Source organism: Protomyctophum parallelum, assembly GCF_964188405.1.
Source record: "Protomyctophum parallelum genome assembly, chromosome: 8".
Classification (NCBI taxonomy): domain Eukaryota; kingdom Metazoa; phylum Chordata; class Actinopteri; order Myctophiformes; family Myctophidae; genus Protomyctophum; species Protomyctophum parallelum.
In genome coordinates, this window is record NC_139703.1 from 29,981,686 (window position 1) to 29,989,817 (window position 8,132).

Sequence of the window (8,132 nt, forward strand, 5' to 3'; positions counted from 1 at the left end):
TATAATGAAAGAATTGCATTTTTATAGTGCTTTTCCAAGTGCTCAATGCGCTTCACAATGGTTCATTCATTCATACATTGGGAGGTGAAGCGGCGAACAGTCGACGCCAGCGTCCTCACTTCCCACGTTCACACACCAATGGTGGTAAGCTCACACCGACCAACTCATTGGAGGCAATGTAAGGTTCAGTGTCCCAAGAACACTTCGACATGTGGACAGGAGGAGCCAGGGTTCGAACCTCCGACTTAGGGATCATTGGACGACCTGCTCTACCTCCTGAGCCACAGCCGCCCTGGGGAGAAAGAAGGGGGCCTAATAGGGTTTGTAGTGGTTTAATACTGGGTACATAACACACGTGTGGTTAGAAGGAGTGAGGAGGCAAAATGTGAATGAATACATTTGATCGATTGACGGTTTTTATTAGATTTTTTATTTGAATGCCTTATGAGCTGTGCGTCAGTAAAGCAGTATAGTTTTGCAAAGGCTTTACTACAGCATCGCGTGGAAGGGAAAGCACGGGCACTCCAGCGGACGATGCATACCAAACTCCATAGCAGATAAGATTGCGAGTCATTGAAGGGGATCCAAGTCACCCAGCTATCCCTCCCTGTCCTAACAGCTCCTTTCAGGGCTATCTCCACTTGTCCCTCTATCAGCAGAGGAAGCACCCAGCCAACAGAAACGACAACAGCTTTACTTCCCCTTTATCCCTTGCCCGGGATGTTGCGTCATTAGGAAACTGACATGGATTCTGGAAAATGGAAAAAGTCGTGCGTGCGCGCCCGCGTGTGTGTGCATGCGTGTGCGCACCCGTGCATGTGCGTGTGTGCCAGAAAAGTGTGACGGGTAATCCAACTATAGTGTCAAGCACAAGATGAACAACAACAGTGCTCGGGGAGCACAAGCAGTGCTTCATGGAAGCATATGCCCGTATGCACTTGGCACTGAGCGTTGAGGAGAACCAGGCCCTGGACAGGATGACACTTACAAGTGTTTTGTCAGTCCCCCAGTTGCTCAGAGTAACAGGTAACCAGGGACTGACACCCAGCACGGAGAAGACACAGATTTTTAGATTTGTATTAAAGGGAATATAGGCCCTGGGGACGCCCGCTGGCCTAGCGGTCCAGGCGCATACCACATATACTGTAGGCGCATGCCTGACAGTGTGTCACGGGTTTGAGTCCCGATCCCTGTCTCTGTCTACATGTTTCCTGTCTCTCTCCACTATGTCCGATCAATAAAGGCAGAAAATCTTCTTTTCTTCTATCTTGGGGATAGCCCCTTGAGATGCAGCATCTCATTCTCAAGGGTGACCCATTTCTGATTTCCTATGCCCAGCTTTTGGTGTCTGTGTAAACACAAACATTGAAGCCAAAAGTGAGGACAGAAAAGTGAAGACGCAAATTGTGATTGGCCGGAATGACATTTGTGATGATTTGATTGGTTGAGCACGGAATGTGATGTATGATAAGAGTACTCACGCACGCACGCGCACACACCAACACATCATCAGCTGTTAAGCAAAAGAGGAAAGAAGGGGACAGTGCACATACATCAGTGTACTGTACTGTATATGTCTTTGCTGGTACATAACATGACACAGATCAGCCGAGTGAGAAACAGACCTGCAGGCCTGCACCTATATATCCACTGACTGCACCACCTCGCTTGAACTCCAAGACCTGCACTGTATTGTTGCTGACTGTTGACTAATGACTCCCGCATGGACTCTTGCCAAACATTGACAGATGCCTGTAAAGGAGAACCGTCGAGGGACTGTATATTATTACTAAGTAAATAAGTGAAAGAAATCTGCACACCATTTTCTGCTTCCTTAAAGGTCTGAAGAGGAAGGTCTGAAGAAGGCCTACGGCTCGAAACGTTACCAACTTAAGTAGAGACATTTCTGGGAGCAGAAAATGGTGTGCAGATTTTTTTCATTTTTTTACTTTTACTTTTCACTTGTTGGATGTTCGTGTTCTTTTTTGGCTGTTGTTTTCAGCCTCCTTTACTACTGTATATTATTTCACCATATTTGTAGGATTACATAGATTGTATATTCATCCAGATACTCATTGTTGAACGTCGGTTGCCATACAGACCAATATATTAATAATTATCATATTCACTGTTCATACTGATTGCACACATATCCATTCCTATATTCATCATTGCTAGCCTGTACATTCATTCATATACATTTTCATTGTTGGTAGAATGTATACTGTATATTCATGCATAGATAGATAAAGCACGTATATATCCAACTGTATAATCGTTGCTGACTGACATTAATTTTATATTCATTGGCGATAGCTGGGCCTGTATAGCAATGCATAGTCATTGCTCTATCCAATGTACATTTATATTTATTGATATACTGTTATACCGGTACGAATGTTCACTCATTCACCACTCAATCACCCATTCAGAGATACTGTAGATATTGTAGATATAAAGGGCTATTCTTTGTTTGGTTCTTGACTCTTACCCGTACCTGGCTCTCATGTGTTTCATTGTCAGGGTTAGGGTCAGCTGCTATGACACCTGAATTTCCCTCCGGGCATCAATAAAGGTTTATCTTTATCTTATCTTATCTTATTCTACAACAGCCCAATAAAAGCGAGCACACGCACCACTCCCTGCTGCCGACTGGCCTTTTGTATGTGCTGGAACGTTTTGCACGGGCAACGTGTGTCCAGGTTGACGTAATGCGTCTTTCTCATGTGACACACGGCTGGGCAAACAGAGAACTATGTCATCTTAATTCCACAACAGTGTAGTATTGCTGTATGAAGGCATAGCATGACATTATCGACACGTTTCAATCAACGGCACATCATCCAAGGAAGTGAAGAAGGAGACGCGGAATTCCCGGGCCATACCCGTTCATCATCTCTGCCCTCGGTGATTCATGTGGAAGGAAGGAAGGAAAGAGAGAAAAAGAAAGGGAATTGGAGAAGAGATGGATCAGGGAGTAGTCACTGGGTTGAGACGGGGAGGGAAGCCACCCACACTGACCACAATGGCTTGACTCATACTCTAGCTGGGCTGGCACACAGCTCTGGGACAGGGACGCTAGCCAGGGTCTCCTCCACATGCTATAGTCTACACACAAAATCAGCTCTCATGACGGCAGCACAGCGAGGACAAGGGCAGCCACTTTGAGTTGGACGCACTGTGATCCAAAGCACTGTGGTTTATATAGCATGCTGTCAAGTGTCACTCCTAACATTGTATTGGTCAGGGTGTGTTTGCCAGTTAAAAGTTCACCAGTTAAATACTGTAACATTATCAAACACACGTTGTGTGTGATAATGCTGGTTATTTAATTTATCTTATCATCTTGTGTAACTTGTCTGGATTTATCTCTCTTATACTTTATTTATTCCAGTAAAAAAAAGATTGACAAATTAACCATATGAACCCTACAGTAACATCCGTATTCTTGGGTACCTCAAAATAGGCGGTAATACAATAGGCTCTCCAAGAAGATTTGGTGTAGAGGGGAACAAGGAGGTGATAAATAGACTGCTGGTGATGATTAAACACACATTCGCTACACACACTTTATAAGTGGTGACAACAACAAGGCCACGGCGCTTATTGGCACATTGTGTGCTTACCGCTGCACTTGCAGCTGCAATGCTTCATCTGTCAAATCCACGTTGCATAACGGGGTCAATCACTTCAGGGCTCTGGTCAGGGAGAGCACACAGAGAAATCATCGGTGTTATTTGAACCCTCTCTGAGTTAAAGAAACTCTGACGGTTAAGTTAACACCGGATATTTTACTGTGTAGGACGACCTCCCTCGCTCACAGGAACATGTTCACCTCTCTGTGAAACCCTTGGTGTTAATTTTAAACCCAAAAAGGTACACATTGAACCAAATATGAGGGTCCATTTGGTTCCATTTGTGTTAAATTAACACTGAGGCTTTTACTGTGTACTAGACGGCGAGCAAAGTCAAATGAGACGACTCGAGTTAACAAAACGAGGTGTAGTGCAAAACCAGCATCCCAAGTGTATTATTAACGTTGTCCCAAATTAGCTATCAACTTCTTACTATGTAAATTGTTCCACCCCACTGTTTTGGCCCTTCACTACTTGTCCCAGTTGTATTCAAATAGAAGCTCGACCTGCCTGCGTTTAATGCCACGAATATCTGTCACAGTGTGATCCGATTGAGACACACACACACACTTTATCTGGGCCCACTGACCATGTGTTTTCCGTGCTGGGCCAGTTGTGTTGTTGTTTCTCCGTGAATGTCGTGTGTCCGCTGTCCATGTATATTCTCGGCCCATCATAATATCACGGAAAGGCAAACCACGGGTTTGCTGGGTTGAAAACACAGGGGTAGGGTTCGGTGACGTATCGCAGTAGTGAAGCACGGGCGTAAGCCGCGCTTCCGCATGCTCAGCATGCGTCATGCAGTCTATGACTTGCCGAACTGAACTGCACACAAAATCTTCGCTCACAACTTCTTACCGGCTCAAATGTATATATAGATAGATGCTCATATCCGTTCTTCCCAAAGCATGAGTGTCATAAGTCACATGCTGTAAAAGAAAAATCACACCAACGTGTGAACTGAACAGTGCAGAGTGTGTGTGTGTGTGTGTGTGTGTGTGTGTGTGTGTGTGTGTGTGTGTGTGTGTGTGTGTGTGTGTGTGTGTGTGTGTGTGTGTGTGTGTGTTGGGCTGATGGCTAAACAGACACACATACATAGGGACATACAGGTACATAGAGGAATAGAGACATACATGGCCATGCTGCTCAACAGTGCCACTTTCGGTCACCTAGTGGTATTGCAGCTGTCCGCAGTCAAACAGACATACATGGAGACCGACATAGACATACATACATAGAGACATACATACTGTACATAGAGACATACATACATACATAGAGACATACATACATGCAGACATACATCCATGGGGACACACATAGCTGTTCATTGGAGTGGTTAGGCACCGCTCAAAAACAAAGGCTTGTTGTTTCTACCCATGCCTGTCCCTTCCTGTTTACATGCCACTATGTCCCCAGTGTATTTACTGTCCTGTTGCAACTCTGTACAATGTGTCTCCTGGCAGGCTCATACAATAGGCCACGGCCTAGATAATAACAACTCTGCTATGGACACTCAGATAAGGGCACTTGATTACGCCACAGACGGAGTAGCCAATGCATGTTTGCACCCAGACAAAACACACACATGGTGTATAAATGTGTTCCTAACCAGCATGACGGGCTTAATGGTGTTTACTGAATGTTGAAATCTCCCGTACCTGCTGGGGTCACACAGTGACTCAAGAAGTATAAACCCAAAAGCCTAAGAATGGGGAGTTTGGGGGCGAATTAACTGGTATTATATTACTGCGTCATACTATTATTATTATTATTATTATTATTATATCTTAGGCTTGACCTTTAACTGTTTGTTGACCTGTAAGAGTTGACCTTTATTTGTTTGACCATGCACTGGTCAGTCAAATAAAGGTGAAGCCTAACAGGTCACCAAAGATATAATAATAATAATAATAATAATAATAATACCTCCATCTTGTTCATTCATACTGGTCAAACACAAAAGGTCAAGCCTAAGATATCCGTATTATTAAGCCATTACTAACCAAGTGCAATTTTACACAGCCTCAGCATTATTTTACAGGACACTCTGCAGGGTCAATTTTTACTATACACTTTCAGAGTTAGACTAAGCATAAAGTCAGCTATAGGCCTAAGGCAAGAACAATGCAGAGAGTAATCGTCAATGCAAGCTAGACAGAATGTGTGTGTGTGTGTGTGTGTGTGTGTGTGTGTGTGTGTGTGTGTGTGTGTGTGTTTGTGTGCGTGCGTGCGTACGTGCGTGCGTGCGTGCGTGCGTGCGTGCGTGCGTGCGTGCGTGCGTGCGTGCGTGTGTGTGTGCGTGTGTGCGTGTGTGCGTGCGTGCGTGTGTGTGTGTGCGTGCGTGCGTGCATGCGTACGTAAGTTGCATCCATTCCATTATTTTCAAACCAGGACCATGCATACGTGTATAGAATGGTACCTACATGCTACATACTGTACAGCACTGGTGCCCACACTTTTTTGTCTTGAGAGCCACTTACAAAATGACCAGTTCAACAAGATCTATTGACCAAACTAATTATAATCCCTTTGCTAAATTTTTGTTTAAATAAGTTACATAAGACTAATTTGGAATGGGAAATAGAATTGGTAGGATTTCTTGTATGCAACTTTGTAATGCTACTGACGTTTGTCTGCAACCCTGCTACTGACGTTTGTCTGCAACCCCCTTGAAAACAAAGTATTGCATTATATATTTATGATTATATATATTTTATATATATGTAGTGTGGTCTACCAGCACAGCCTATGTGATCTACTGGTAGATCACGATCTACCTTTAGGCCACCCCTGCTGTACAGTATAGTATCAGAAGAAACCCATAGAAGCATCAGGGGCTTCTACACAAACAACTGTAATTGTACAACTTCATTGTAGTTCAAAGTCATGAAGGCAGGACTGGGCAACATTAAGCCTGGGTTATGCTTGGTCGCCACAGTGTCGTGCACTGCCTATGTGAGCTTGTAGATCTGCTGTTGTCAGCATGACACTGGCACGCAACTAAGTATAACTCATCCTTTTCAACAGCTAGGAGCATTATCGCATCAGAAAAATAACCTCTGTGAGGAAGCAACAGGAAACCAGCCAGCCCTGTATGAAAGTGCACTGGCGTGTTGGAATAATGCCGTGGTTAATCCTGCGTTTATGGAGCTTGCCGTTTGAGTAAACATGGATAAAAAACCTTGTCATCTCCCAAACCCCCACCACCCACTCCGTCTCACGAAGGCAGGACGTGGTAAATTCTATGGGCTTCGGCTGGGCGCAAAACTTCTTCCGCTCCCACTAACGGCATTTTGTGTGGCTGGCTGATTTGGTTCTAGTGTTTCATCCACTTACAAAACCCCCTCACTTTGTTTGTTTTACTTGTTGCCCTAGCAATAGTGTTGATGACTGATTTGCGTGCCCCTAAACCACTGACAACAGCAATGGGTAAGAGAAGATAAAGATCACAGATTTCTAAAGGAAGCCTCTCACGGTATATTTCGGCACGTTCGTGTGAACCTGATACAATTATGCAAAAAAGCATCTTCTCAAAAAAATCTGTCTAATTTAGCGCTCCAGAATGATCAACAACACGCTTGCAATTGGGCGCTTTACAGTGCAGTACAGCTTTGGTTTGAGTATAAAACCCTCCTCCGAGTGGACTAGTCAGTACTGTACAACATGTTTATGACTGCAGCCTGAGTACATCTGGTAACCTAACTCCATGTGGAGTATGAGAGAGAGAGAGAGAGAGAGAGAGAGAGAGAGAGAGAGAGAGAGAGAGAGAGAGAGAGAGATAGCGTGGCAAAGAGTCTGTCTCTTCAGTGACAGTGATGGAGAGAGACCAGTAAGGGCCGGGGGGAGCCTGCTGTTTGTTTCCTGTCTATGGCAGTGACCTGGCTCAACGGGGCTGATCTTTTTCCTCCTCTGTCTTTTCCTCTGCCTATTAAACGGCTAGTTTGATAGGCAGAGGAATATATTGCCTCCAACTGATTGTTTTATGGCCCCCTGGCACCAGCCTGTCTGCCCCTCAGGTAGTGTGATCTGCAGCTTTGCATTTAACAAGATAGATATGACACACACGCACGCACGCACGCACACACACACACACACACACACACACACACACACACACACACACACACACACACACACACACACACACACACACACACACACACACACACACACACACACACACACACGATCTGCTAGTCCTAACCCTCTGCTGTTGACTGTATCCTGACTCACAATGTTTGGTTGCTTTGTGAATAACGCATTATGTGCTGAGTGGGTGGGTGTTGTATTCTCTCGGCCTGGAAATGAGACTTGATGACATTAATGTCTTGACAGTGGTGAACATAAATTGACTCTAAGGCTTCCCGACAACGTGTTATGTGTATTGGACATTGCTGTTTATTCCCTTTGTTCCTGCTTGATTATTCTGACTATATTTTTGCAACTGCAAAACATGGGCAGCTTGTACAGAAAAAGATTTCACCCACTCCTGGT